Consider the following 12,851-nt stretch of genomic DNA (forward strand, 5'->3'; position numbering starts at 1 on the left):
CTCCTGTCCCTGCCCTTCACCCCACTGTACAAGTCCTCCCTGAACTGTCAAGGGATTCTTAGGGGGTCAACAGAGAAGGGTGAGAGCTGGAGGCGGTCATTGGGGTATGACGGGGCCTCCTTGACAGAGCAGGTGGTAAACTTTCTGCCTTTAAATATTTTGAAATAGCAACAGACATAAGAAAGCACAAAAAATCCCAGATGGCACATTATTTCCTCCGGCCCAGTGTCCCTTAACCTCCCAGGGTCCCAGGCACAGAAGCCCAGGTTCACACCAGCAGGAGGCTGGGACCGGAGATTCTGCGGACTTTCCAAGTGTGTTTATTCACATTCCTGTGGGCCCCCAAGGCCCTGCTGAGCTTCCCAACATTAGCTGAGAAAGAAAAAAAGCAGTTCCTGACATGCGGATCTGATTTGACATTCACGGTTAGACCTCAATGTTGTCACAAACTCATCTGACTCTCATGGGGAACATAAACAGACTCACAGAATTCCAACCTCCAATAAGGTTACTCTGAGACCATGATAAAATGAGGCAAGGCAAGGCCATGTCATAATTTTGTCTAAGCACTGACAAAAACAACGTCACTATGCTGTCACCCATAAAATACCAAATAAATTCTCTCGGCTAAAATGAGTGACTGCTATTCTTTGAACAAATTTATAAAGATCTAATTCACATACCATTTAATTCATCCACTCAGTGTACAATTCAGTGGCTCACGCCTGTAATCCCAGCACTTTGGAAGGCCAAGGTGGGAGAATCGCTTGAGCCCAGGAGTTCGAGACCAGCCTGGGCAACATAGCGGGACCCTGTCTCTACAAAATAATATAATAAATTTTAAAAATTAGCTGAGCATTGGGAGTTCAAGACCAGCCTGGACAACATGGTGAAACTCTGTCTCTACTAAAATACAAAAAATTAGCCAGGCGTGGTGGCATGCCCCTCTAGTTCCAGCTACTTGGGAGGCTGAGGCAGGAGAAATGCTTGAACCCAGAAGGCAGAGACTGTAGTGAGCCGAGATTGCGCCACTGTACTCCAGCCTCAGCTACAGAGTGAGACATCATCTCAAAAAAAAAAAAAAAAAAAAAAAATCAGCTGAGCATGATGGTGCGCAACTATAGTCCTAGCTATTTGGGAGGCTGAGGTGGGAGGTCGAGGCTACAGTGAGCTATGATTGTCCCACTGCACTCCAGCCTGGGCAACAGAGCAAGATGTTGTCTCAAAAAAAAGTATATAATTCAATGGTTTTAATTATATTCACAGAATTATGTTTTTGTACCATAAAGACACGTGCACATGTATGTTCATCCCAGTGCTATTCACAATAGCAAGATATGCAATCAAGCTAAATGCTCATCAATGGTAGACTGGATAAAGCAAATGTGGTATGTATACACCATGGAATATTATGCAGCCATTAAAAAAATGAGATCTTGTCCTTTGTGGCAATGTAGGTGGAGCTGGAGGCCATGATCGTAAGTGAACTAACGAAGGAACAAAAAACAAAATACCACATGTTCTCACTTATAAGTGGGAGCTAAACATTGAGTACACATAGACACAAAGAAGGGAATAACAGAGACTAAGGCCTAATTGAGGGCGGAGGGAGGAGGGAGGAAGGAGAGTGAAGATAGAAAAACTGGCCAGGCACACTCACACCTGTAATCCCAGCACTTTGGGAGACCAAAGTGGATGAATCACTTGAGGTCAGGAATTCAAGACCAGCCTGGCCAACATGAAACTCTGTCTCTACTAAAAATACAAAAACTAGCCAGGCGTTGTGGCATGCACCTGTAAATCCCAGCTACTTGGGAGTCTGAGGCAGGAGAATTGCTTGAACCCAGGAGGCAGAGGTTGCAGTGAGCCGAGATCATGCTGCTGCGCTCCAGCCTGGGCGACAGAACAAGACTCCGTCTCACAAAAAAAAAAAAAAAAAAAAAAGAAAAGAAAGGAAAAGAAAATCTACCTACCAGATACTATGCTTTTTACTGGAGTGATGAAATAATCTGTACACCAAACCCCCATAACACACAATTTATCTATATAACAAACATGCACATGTACCCCTGAACCTAAAATAAAAGCTAAAAACATTGAAAAAATTGTATTCACAGAAGCGTGCAACAATCACCATATTATATTTATTTAATTTTTAATTTTTGTGGGTACATAGTAGGTGTATTTATTTATGGGGTATATGAGATGTTTTGATATAGGCTTAAAATGCATAATAATCATATCAGGGTGAAAAGGGTATCTATTACCTCATGCATTTATCCTTTGTGTTTCAAATAATCCAGTTATATTCTTTTAGTTAATTTTAAATGAAGTTAAATCATTTTTTACTACAGCCACTCTGTTGTGCTAGCAAATACTAGGTCTTATTTGTTCTTTCTAATCTTTTTTGTACCCATTAATCATCCCCTCTCCCCACCCCTGCTCCGCCACTACCTTTCCCAGCCTTTGATAATCACCCTTCTACTCTTTATGTCCATGAGTTGAATTGCTTTAATTTTTACCTCCCACAGATAAGTGAGAACACGTGATGTTTGTCTTTCTGGCTTATTTCACTTAACATAATGACCTCCATTTCCATCTATGTTGTTTCAAATGACAGGATCTCATTCTTTTTTATGGCTAAATAGTACTCCATTGTGTATATGTACCACATTTTCTCTACCCATTCATTTGTTGATGGACACTTAGGTTGTTTCTAAATCTGGGCTATTGTGAATAGTGCTGCAATAAACACAGGAGTGCAGGTATCTCTTAGACATACTAATTTCCTTTCTTTTGGGTACATACCTAGCAGTGGGATAGCTTGGTCGTATGGTAACTCTATTTTCAGTCTTTTGAAGAACTTCCAAACTGTTTTCCATAGTGACTGTATTAATTTACATTCCATCCTTGGTGTATGAGGGTTCCTTTTTCTCCACAACCTCGCCGGCATGTGTTATTGCCTGTCTTTTGGACAGAAAACATTTTAACTGGGTTGAGATGACATCTCATTATAGTTCTGATTTGCATTTTCTGATGATTAATGATGTTCAGCCTTTTTGTATGTTCGTTTGCATTTTTTTTTTTTTTTTTTAATAAGAGAGGGTCTCTGTTGCCCAGGCTGGATTGCAGTGGCATAATCTCAGCTCACTGCAACCTCTGCCTCCTGGGTTCAAGCAATTCTCCTGCCTCAGCCTCCAGAGTAGCTGGGGTTACAGGAGCCCACCACCATACCTGCCTGGTTAATTTAGATATATTTTTTAGTAGAGACAGGGTTTCACCATGTCGGCCAGGCTGGTCTCAAACTCCTGACCTCAAGTGATCCACCTGCCTCAGCCTCCCAAAGTGTTGGGATTACAGGCATGAGCCACTGCACCCGGTCATGTTTTTGTTTCTCTTGGGTATATACCTAGACGTGGAATTGCTGGGTTACATGGTAGATCCATGCCGAGAAACTGCCAGGCTGTTTTCCACAGTGGCAACACCATTTCACATTCTCAACAGCAGTGTATGAGGCTTCCAACGCCTCCACAATCTCACCACACTTATTATTTTCTCTCTTTTCTTTCTTGTTCTTAATAGACATCCTAATGGGTGTGAAGTAGTATCTCACTGTGGTTTTGATTCACATTTCCCTAATGATTAGTGATGCTGAACACTTTTTCATGCGTTTATTAGCCCCTTGTTTATCTTCTTTAAAGAAGTGTCTATTCAGGCCAGGCACGGTGGCTCACTCCTCTAAACCCAGCACTTTGGGAGGCCGAGGGGGTGGATCACTTGAGGTCAGGAGTTCGAGACCAGTGACGAGCCTGGCCAACATGGTGAAACCCTGTCTCTACTAAAAATAAAAATATTAGCCGGGTGAGGTGGCGAGTGCCTGTAATCCCAGCTACACAGGTGGCTGAGGCAAGAGAATCACTTGAACCTGGGAAGCAGAGGTTGCAGTGAGCCGAGATCACACCACTGCACTCCAGCCTGGGTGACAGAGCAAGACTCCATCTCAAAAAATAAAAAATAAAATAAAATAAAAAATAAAGAAGTGTTATTCAGATCCTTTGCTCATTTTAAAATTGGTGTTTTTTTTTGTTATTAGTTGTAATAATTCTTTATATATTGTAAATACAAGTTTTTTTTTTTGAGACAGAGTCTCACTGTGTCCCCCAGGCTGGAATGCAGTGGCATGATCTCAGCTCACTGCAAGCTCTGCCTCCTGGGTTCACGCCATTCTCCTTCCTCAGCCTCCCGAGTAGCTGGGACTGACTACAGGCACCTGCCACCACGCCCAGCTAATTTTTTTTTAAAATTTTTAGTAGAGATGGGGTTTCACTGTGTTAGCCAAGATGGTCTCAATCTTCTGACCTCGTGATCCACCCGCCTCGGCCTCCCAAAGTGCTGGGATTACAGGTGTGAGTCACTGCACTCGGCCAATACAAGTCTTTTATCAGATACCTAATTTGCAAAAATGTTCCCCCATTCTATGGGTTGTCTTTTCACTTTCCTTTCTTTTCTTTTTTGGGACAGAGTTGTGCTTGGTTACCCGGGCTACAGTGCAGTAGTGTGATCCTGGCTCACAGCAGCCTCGGCCTCCAGGCTTAAGCAATCCTCTCACCTTGGGCCCCCAAATAACTGGAACTACAGGTATGCGCCACCACACCTGGCTGACTTTTTAAAAAATTTTTTTTAGAGAAAGTGTTTCACTATGTTGCTCAGACTAGTCTCTAACTCCTGGACTGAAGAGATCCTCCTGCTTCAGCCTCCCAAAGTGCTGGGATTAAAGGCGTGAGCCACCGCACCAGACCTCTTTTTCTTGATGTCCTCCTTTGAAGCATGCAAGTTTTAACATTTTAATTATATCCAGTTTATCTATTTTTTGTTGCTTGTGCTTTAGGAATTGTGTCTAAGAAACCATTGCCTAAGCCAAGGTGACAGCTCCTTTTTCTCCCCCAATACAGCTTTACCTTTATTCTAGTCTGCCCTCGATAGATAAGATTTGTTAAGGTACGTGCTACAGTGTGGATGTCTGCCCCAGCAAACCTCATGTTGAAATTTGATCCCAAGGTTGGAGGTGGGGGCATAGTGCAAGGTGTTTGGGTCATGGGGGTGGATCCCACATGAGTAGATTAATGCACTGTGAGGGGAAGGTGAGTTCTTCCTTTATTAGTTCCCATGATAGCTGATTGTTAAAGAAGAGCCCAGCACTTCCCTGTCTCTTGCTTCCTCTCTCACCATCTCATCTCTGCACACATTGGCTCCCTTCACCTTCCGTCATGAGTGGAAACTTTCTGAGGCCTCACCAGAAACAGATGCTGGCACCGTGCTTCTTGTACAGCCTACAGAACTGTAAGCCAAAGACACCTTTTTTCTTTATAAATTACCCAGCTTCAGTTATTGCTTTATAGCAATACAAACAGACTAAGACAGTATCCAATTATAGAATTGCCCCTGCTTTCTGACAGCTTCAATTCTAGAGTGAACCCTCACTTCCCTAGATGCTCTCTCAAATCACCCAAATCCTATAACAGGTTCTTTTCAACATCATTTACTGAAATATTTTCCCATGGTGCATGTTCTCCCTCCCTGCAATGAGTAGTAAACCCAACCTGCCCAACTGCAAGTGACCCTGGTGGTCTCTGGCTGAGGGACATTGACACAGAAAACCCACAGGATTGGCCGGGCGTGGTGGCTCATGCCTGTAATCCCAGCACTTTGGGAGGCCGAGGCGGGCGGATCACGAGGTCAGGAGATCGAGACCATCCTGACTAACATGGTGAAATCCCATCTATACTAAAAATACAAAAAATAAGCCAGGCGTGGTGGCGGGCGCCTGTAGTCCCAGTTACTCAGGGAGGCTGAGGCAGGAGAATGGCATGAACTCGGGAGGCAGAGCTTGCAGTGAGCCGAGATGGTGCCACTGCACTCCTGCCTGGGCTACAGAGCAAGACTCCGTCTCAAACAAAAACAAAAATAAAAACAAAAACACGAAAAGCCACAGGATTATAAGGGGTTTGGTGGTGAGTGCTTTGTGATGCCATCTATACAAAACTCGAGAAAATGCAAACTAATCAACAATGACAGAAGCATATCATTGGTCCCTTGGGAATGCAGAGTGGGAAGGGGCACCTAGGGCAATTACAAAGGGCCACAAGGAAAGTGTGGGGTGGTGGCTATACACATGCTGTCATCATAATGGTGGAGATGGTTTCGAGAATGTACACATATGTCAAAACTCATGGTGAGGTTCGGCCGCTCACATTTGTAACCCCAGCATTTTGAAAGGCCAAGGCAGAAGGATCATTTGAGGTTAGGAGCTGAAGACCAGCACTGGCAAAAGTGAGACCCCATCTCTACAAAAAAAAATTCTGTTTTAATTAGCCAGGTGTGGTGGCACTGGCCTGTAGTCCCAGCTACTCAGAGGGTGAGGTGGGAGGATTGCCTGAGCCCAGGAATATGAGGCTGCAGTGAGCTATGATCATACCACTGCACCCCAGCCTGGGTGACAGAGTGAGGCCATGTCTCTATTTATCAAAAAAAAAAAAAAGGACAGACACAGTGGCCCACCCCTGTTAATACCAGCACTTTGGGAGGCTGAGGTGGGTGGATCACTTGAGGCAAGGAGTTCAAGATCAGCCTGGCCAACATGGCAAAACCCCATCTCTACTAAAACAAAGCAAAACAAAACAAAAAAATCAACCGAGCGCAGTGGTGCGCACCTGTAGTCCCAACTACTTGGGAGGCTGAGGCAGGAGAATCTCTTGAACCCAGGAGGTGGAGGTTGCAGTGAGCCATAATCGTGCCACTGCACTTCAGTCTGGGTGACAGAGAGAGATCCTGTCTCAAAAAAATAAATAAATATAAAGGGCATCAAACCATACATTTTAAAGGTGCGGTTTGTTGTATACCGGAATTATACCTGAATGAAGCTGGTTTTAAAAAATCCTCATGTGAGCTGCCCACCATCCACAGGTCATCATTTTTATTAGCATTTCATATCATGGACAAACTCCACTGAGGATTTGCAAACAAAAGCATAAAAGAGAAATAGAAATCATTTCAAAAGCTGTAGGCAGTTCACTCTTTCCCTTTCCTGGGCGTGTGTCCTGGACTGAACCTGTGATGGAAGTTGACACCCTGCCGGGCCCTCAGCAGTCTCAGCTCCTACATGCCTCTTACAAATGGAGGCATTTTTCCAGCCTTGAGGGCAGTGTGAGGTACTTTTTGAAATAATCGCTGCTTGTGCTGAGTGTAGAACTGAACTTTATGAAGAAGCACAATATAGTCTTCATAGAAAAGAAAAATACATTTCAAACTGAAGCAAAGCTGGCATTGCTCATAGCTCTAATGGTGGCTGATAGCTTTAATGGCACTTTTTTCTCCTTGTTCAGTTTCAGGAGGAAACTATTAGCCATTGTTGGTGGTGAACTTGGAAACATACCCAGAGGCTGCAGCCATCACCAAGGACACACAGCACACACAGTGGAGAGTGAGGCCGGGAGAGCACTGGTGACATTTGGCACCAGACAGACCCGAGGAGGAATGCCGGCTCTGCCCCGATAGCTGGGTGGCTTCTGGCAAGCCACTGAACCTCAGTGACCGGGTGTTCCTCTCGGATAAAAGTCGGGATAAAAAAGTGACCCTGGCAAAGCAGGGCCAGGGCTGCCACACAGAGCCACCCAGATAGAGGACTCTAGCTGCTGGCAGACAGGTACTGACAAAATGTATTAAAACAAAGTTTTGGTTCCCAGTGTCTGTTAAAAGCACCAGAGAAAGCTAGTTACAAAGAATGTTTGCTTTTTAAGCTCAAAGAACTGGAAGGGTATGGAGGAAAAATCTCTTCTCCCAGGGTTCCCTGAACCCCTTCCCGCTGCACCCAGTGCAGACCTGGCTCCTGGGGGCAGTGACCTGCCTCTGGCCCCTGGGACTGGTCCTGGCCAAGGTACCTATGAAATGAGGGGCTTGCAGAGCCCCTGGTGCTCCAGGCCTGCTGCCAACGTTCCTCAGGCAGCCTCAGTGATGACACTGTCCAGAAGGAACACCACAATGGGGCTGTGGTCATCTCCATAAGAGCACTGCCTCAGGGTGGTCGTATGTCATGGGGTGGCTGTCCTGCCCCAGCACAGCTCCAGGCCACACTTATCCCAGAGCAGAGGGCAGGCAACATAGTCTAGTTGTCCACAGAGGGCACAGGATGGAAGCCGGGATGACAGCTGTCCCTAACTCTGCCAGGTAAAGCAGAGGCCTGCACTTCACCATAGCTGCAGGTGGGAATTATTTGCATTGATACAGTGAGAGGAATTTCCCACTTCCTTTTTTTTTTTTTTTAAACAGTGTCTTACTCTATTGTCCTGGCTGGAGTACAGTGGCACAATCATGGCTCCCTGTATCCTTGGCCTCCCAGGCTCCAGTGATCCTCCCACTCAGCCTCCCAAGTAGGTGTGACTACAGGTGCATGCCACCATGCCTAATTTTCTTTTCTTTTTTGTTTTTGAGGAGATGAGGTCTTGCTATGTTGCCCCAGCTAGTCCTTCACTTATTTAAGCCCACCAGCTAGTGTTCTGGTAGCTCCTCTGAATTTTTAATTAATTTCACTTCCAGAGAATTAAGTATTATTTTTGTTGACAGTTTGTTCTCTCAAACGGCATTGCACTTAGTAACGCTTTTTTAGTTGTTGGGTTTTTGTTTTTTCAAATGTTATTAATTTGTTTCCCTTTCCAGCTGAAGAAACAGTGACCAGGAGAGTAAATATTCTTAGGCCACTGTGTTTGTACATTATGGACAATCAAGAAAGGACTAGGGTATGTTAGAGGCAGAACTCCAGAGTTCAGGTCATCTCTGTCTACTCACTTGGTGGACTTGGCTAAGTCATGTCATCTCTCTGAGCCTCCATTTCTTCACCTATAAAACGGGCTAATACTTTCAACCTAGTACATGAAAGAAAACATGCTGATTGAACCAATCCTACTCCTGTTGCAACCTCACACCAGAGCACAGGCTGGGTGTTCATATATGTTCCCTTGCCTGGCCTCTGGCTTTCCCTCTGGGAGATATCCTTCTTAGTCTCTGGTGCTCCTGGAAGCTGGGCTAAGGCTGACCTCTCTATTCTTGCCTCTGCCCAATTTCATTGCAGGCAGCCTCCACTGAACTATGCCCACATCCCTGAATGGAAGATCTATAGCATGATGAGGTTCAACCAAATTCCGCTAAACAAACAAACAAACAAACAAACAAACAAAAAGCCACTGGCCTAATCGGTTGTAATATATTCTTTACAAAGTCCTTTATGACATTTGTTTTAGTAAAAATGGTGTTAAAACTTTGCCATATAGGCTGGGCGTGGTGACTAACGCCTGTAATCTCAGCACTTTTAGAGGCCGAGGCAAGCGGATCACCTGAGGTCGGGAGTTCGAGTCCAACAAGACCAACATGGAGAAACCCTGTCTCTACTAAAAATACAAAATTAGCCAGGCATAGTGGCGCATGCCTGTAATCCCAGCTACTCAGGAGACTGAGGCAAGAGAATTGCTTGAACCCGGGAGGCAGAGGTTGCAGTGAGCCCAGATTGTGCCACTGCACTCCTGCCTGGGCAACAAGAGTGAAACTCTGTCTCAAAAAACAAACAAACAGGCTGGGCGCGGTGGCTCAAGCCTGTAATCCCCGCACTTTTAATCCCCGCCGAGATGGGCGGATCACGAGGTCAGGAGATCGAGACCATCCTGGCTAACATGTTGAAACCCCGTCTCTACTAAAAAAAAAAATACAAAAAAAAAAAACTAGCCGGGCGTCGTAGTGGGCGCCTGTAGTCCTAGCTACTCCGGAGGCTGAGGTAGGAGAATGGTGTAAGCTCGGGAGGCGGAGCTTGCAGTGAGCTGAGATCTGGCCACTGCACTCCAGCCTGGGCGACGGAGCCAGACTCTGTCTCAAAAAACAAACAAACAAACAAACAAACAAAAAACTTTGCCATATTGTTTATGTGGAATATCTTAATCCATAACAAAGTGACACCCGTGTCAGCCAGTCTACACCCCTGGAAATCAGCCCTCCTTGCTTAGGGCTCCAGCAAGGCTCTCCCCACCCTAGCTGGTCTCCTGGGAAAAAGAGGAATTCAGGCAGCAAGAGTCAAGCAAGCAGGTGCTTCAACAAGCAAGTAATCCGGCCGGGCGCGGTGGCTCAAGCCTGTAATCCCAGCACTTTGGGAGGCCGAGACGGACGGATCACGAGGTCAGGAGATCGAGACCATCCTGGCTAACACGGTGAAACCCCGTCTCTACTAAAAAAAATACAAAAAACTAGCCGGGCGAGGTGGCGGGCACCTGTAGTCCCAGCTACTCGGGAGGCTGAGGCAGGAGAATGGCGTAAACCCAGGAGGCGGAGCTTGCAGTGAGCTGAGATCCGGCCACTGCACTCCAGCCTGGGCCACAGAGCGAGACTCCGTCTCAAAAAAAAAAAAAAAAAAAAAAAAAAACAACAAGCAAGTAATCCATCTGCAGAAGCTGCAACCAGGGATGGTTCAACAATTCTTAGGAGTCTTGTGGAGTCTGCAAGCTCCATAAACAAGGGCTCTTGCACGTCCTCAGGTGAGCTCTGCTTTGTTGTCATCTTTTTGAAGTGGACCCGCAGCAGCAAGGTGAGCAAAGCCAAAGGAAGCCCACCTGCCTGAGTCTAGCTCAGGTGAACTGACAGCCCCAGACAGGACAACCGAGAGGGACCCTGTATTCATCTGTTTTCATACTGCCATAAAGAGCTGCCCATGGCCGGGTGTGGTGGTGGGTGCCTGAGGCAGGAGAATCACTTGAACCCAGGAGGTGGGGGTTGCAGTAAGCCAGATCACACTACTGCACTCCAGCCTGGGTGACAGAGTGAGACTCTGCCTCAAAAACAAACAAAAAGGCCGGGCACGGTGGCTCATATCTGTAATCCCAGCACTTTGGGAGGCCGAGGTGGGCAGATCACTTGAGGTCAGGAGTTCGAGACCAGCCTGGCCAACATGGTGAAACTCCGTCTCTACTAAAAATACAAAACTTGGCTGGGCATGGTGGTGTGTGCCTGTAATCCCAGCTACACAGGAGGCTGAGTCAGGAGAATCGCTTGAACCTGGGAGGTGGGGGTTGCAGTGAGCCGATATCACGCCACTGCACTCCAGCCTAGGTGACAGAGTGAGACTCCATCTCAAAACAAAACAAAAAACCAAAAAACTGCCCAAGACTGAGTAATTTAGAAAGGAAAGAGGTTTGATTGACTCACAAGTCTGCATGGCTAGGGAAGTCTCAGGAAACTGACAATCATGGNCCCGTCTCGGCCTCCCAAAGTGCTGGGATGACAGGCTTGAGCCACCGCGCCCGGCCCCTACCTCCATTTTTCTTTCCCTGAAGGAGGTTGCTCTATCAATGCCTCCCGTGACAACACACGCCCCGCCTCCCCCGCCCCCCATGCTCAGCGATAAGGAAGCTGGTGCCCCGAATCCCTGCCCCACCCCAGACTCCTTCCTTTTCTTCCCACTTAGTGTTCTTGAAACTCCTCTCTGTCTGTTTTTTTTTTTTAATTAAGTTACTCACCTCAGCTTTGTTTCTCAAAGGCCTTAGTTTTTCCAGAAATTCTCTCTTGGCAGGTGGCGTTTCAGGTTTGCATTTCTCTGAAAGACACTCTCAGAAACACGGGACCTCCATTTTGGTGTCAGCACTGCACGCACCCCCACTCAAGCCAGCACCGTGGCTGGAAAACTTATGTATAGGGTAAGGGATGTGGGTAGAGTGGGAATTGACGTGGAGGATGTTGGAGATCAGATCAACAGATGCTACAAAAAAAACCCAACCCCTCCCCACCGAAAGAGGGCAATACTCAGGCTAGGAGCCACTGCACTAGGTGCTAGGGACCCACTGAATTTTCACCAGGGCAGTGGCTTGGTCAGATTTCCATTTCCAGAAACATCGCCCTGGAATCCTTTCCTTGGCGTGGAAGGAGAGGTTGACCCCGAAGAGTTAGTCAAGGGCGACTCATCGCTCCACCCTAAGGTTTCCCTAAGGAGGGACAGCACAGGGCGGTGGCGAAAGGAAAGGGCTGCAGGGTGGAGTCCGGCACCGAGACCTCCCGGCCCTGCTTTTAGCAGCACAGGGCCGCTTGAGATGATTTCTTTTGAAAACATGCAGTGGTTGAAAACCACTGCTTCAAAACAGAGACTGGAGGGATGGTAAATACTAACGAGGAGTTTTAGCAATGGACTCTGTTGACAGAGTCTGGGCGCCTGGGAAGGGTCTCGGAGGACGAGCCAGGTTGGAGAACTATTTCAACTGCGTACTCGACAACACGCAGAAGGCTGCGGGGAGCCTTAGCCCCTACCCGGCCTCCAGCGCTCTCTGCGGCACATGGCAGCCCCAGGACGTGTTTGGGTTTCTTCGAGCGCGACTCGCACCCACCAGCGCCCACGCAGCAGCAACGCCAGGTGCCTGCCAGATAAACAGACAAAATCAGGAGGAGTCCAAGGTGGGACAGAGAAGGAAGATTGTTAAAAACTGAATCTGCTAGGCCAGGCATGGTGGCTCACACCTGTAATCCCAGCACTTTGGGAGACCGAGGCAGGCAGATCACTTGAAGCCAGGAGTTCAAGACCAGCCTGGCCAACATGGCAAAACCCCGTCTGTACTAAAAATACAAAAAATTAGCCAGGCGTGTGGTGTGAGCCTGTAGTCCCAGCTACTCGGGAGGCTGAGGCAGAGAATTACTTGAACCTGGAGGTGGAGGTTGCAGTGAACTGAGATCACACCACTGCAGTCTATCCTGGGCAACAGGGCAAGACTCTGTATTTAAAAAAAAAAAAAAAAAGGAAAAAATTGAATCTGCTGTGCCCAACCAAGCCATCA

General features: G+C 46.8%; 1 long non-coding RNA gene across 1 annotated transcript; it reads right to left on the reverse strand.

The window, feature by feature from the left end:
* Positions 1–236: 236 nt before the first annotated feature.
* Positions 237–12,438, reverse strand: LOC112610029. The gene is made up of 3 exons (XR_003116263.1): positions 11,550–12,438; positions 8,842–8,918; positions 237–372 (listed from the first exon to the last, which is right to left on the reverse strand). It is a non-coding gene; the product is annotated as an uncharacterized LOC112610029 (long non-coding RNA).
* Positions 12,439–12,851: the final 413 nt, after the last annotated feature.

The sequence above is a fragment of the Theropithecus gelada genome, chromosome 16 (assembly GCF_003255815.1).
Source record: "Theropithecus gelada isolate Dixy chromosome 16, Tgel_1.0, whole genome shotgun sequence".
NCBI lineage: Eukaryota > Metazoa > Chordata > Mammalia > Primates > Cercopithecidae > Theropithecus > Theropithecus gelada.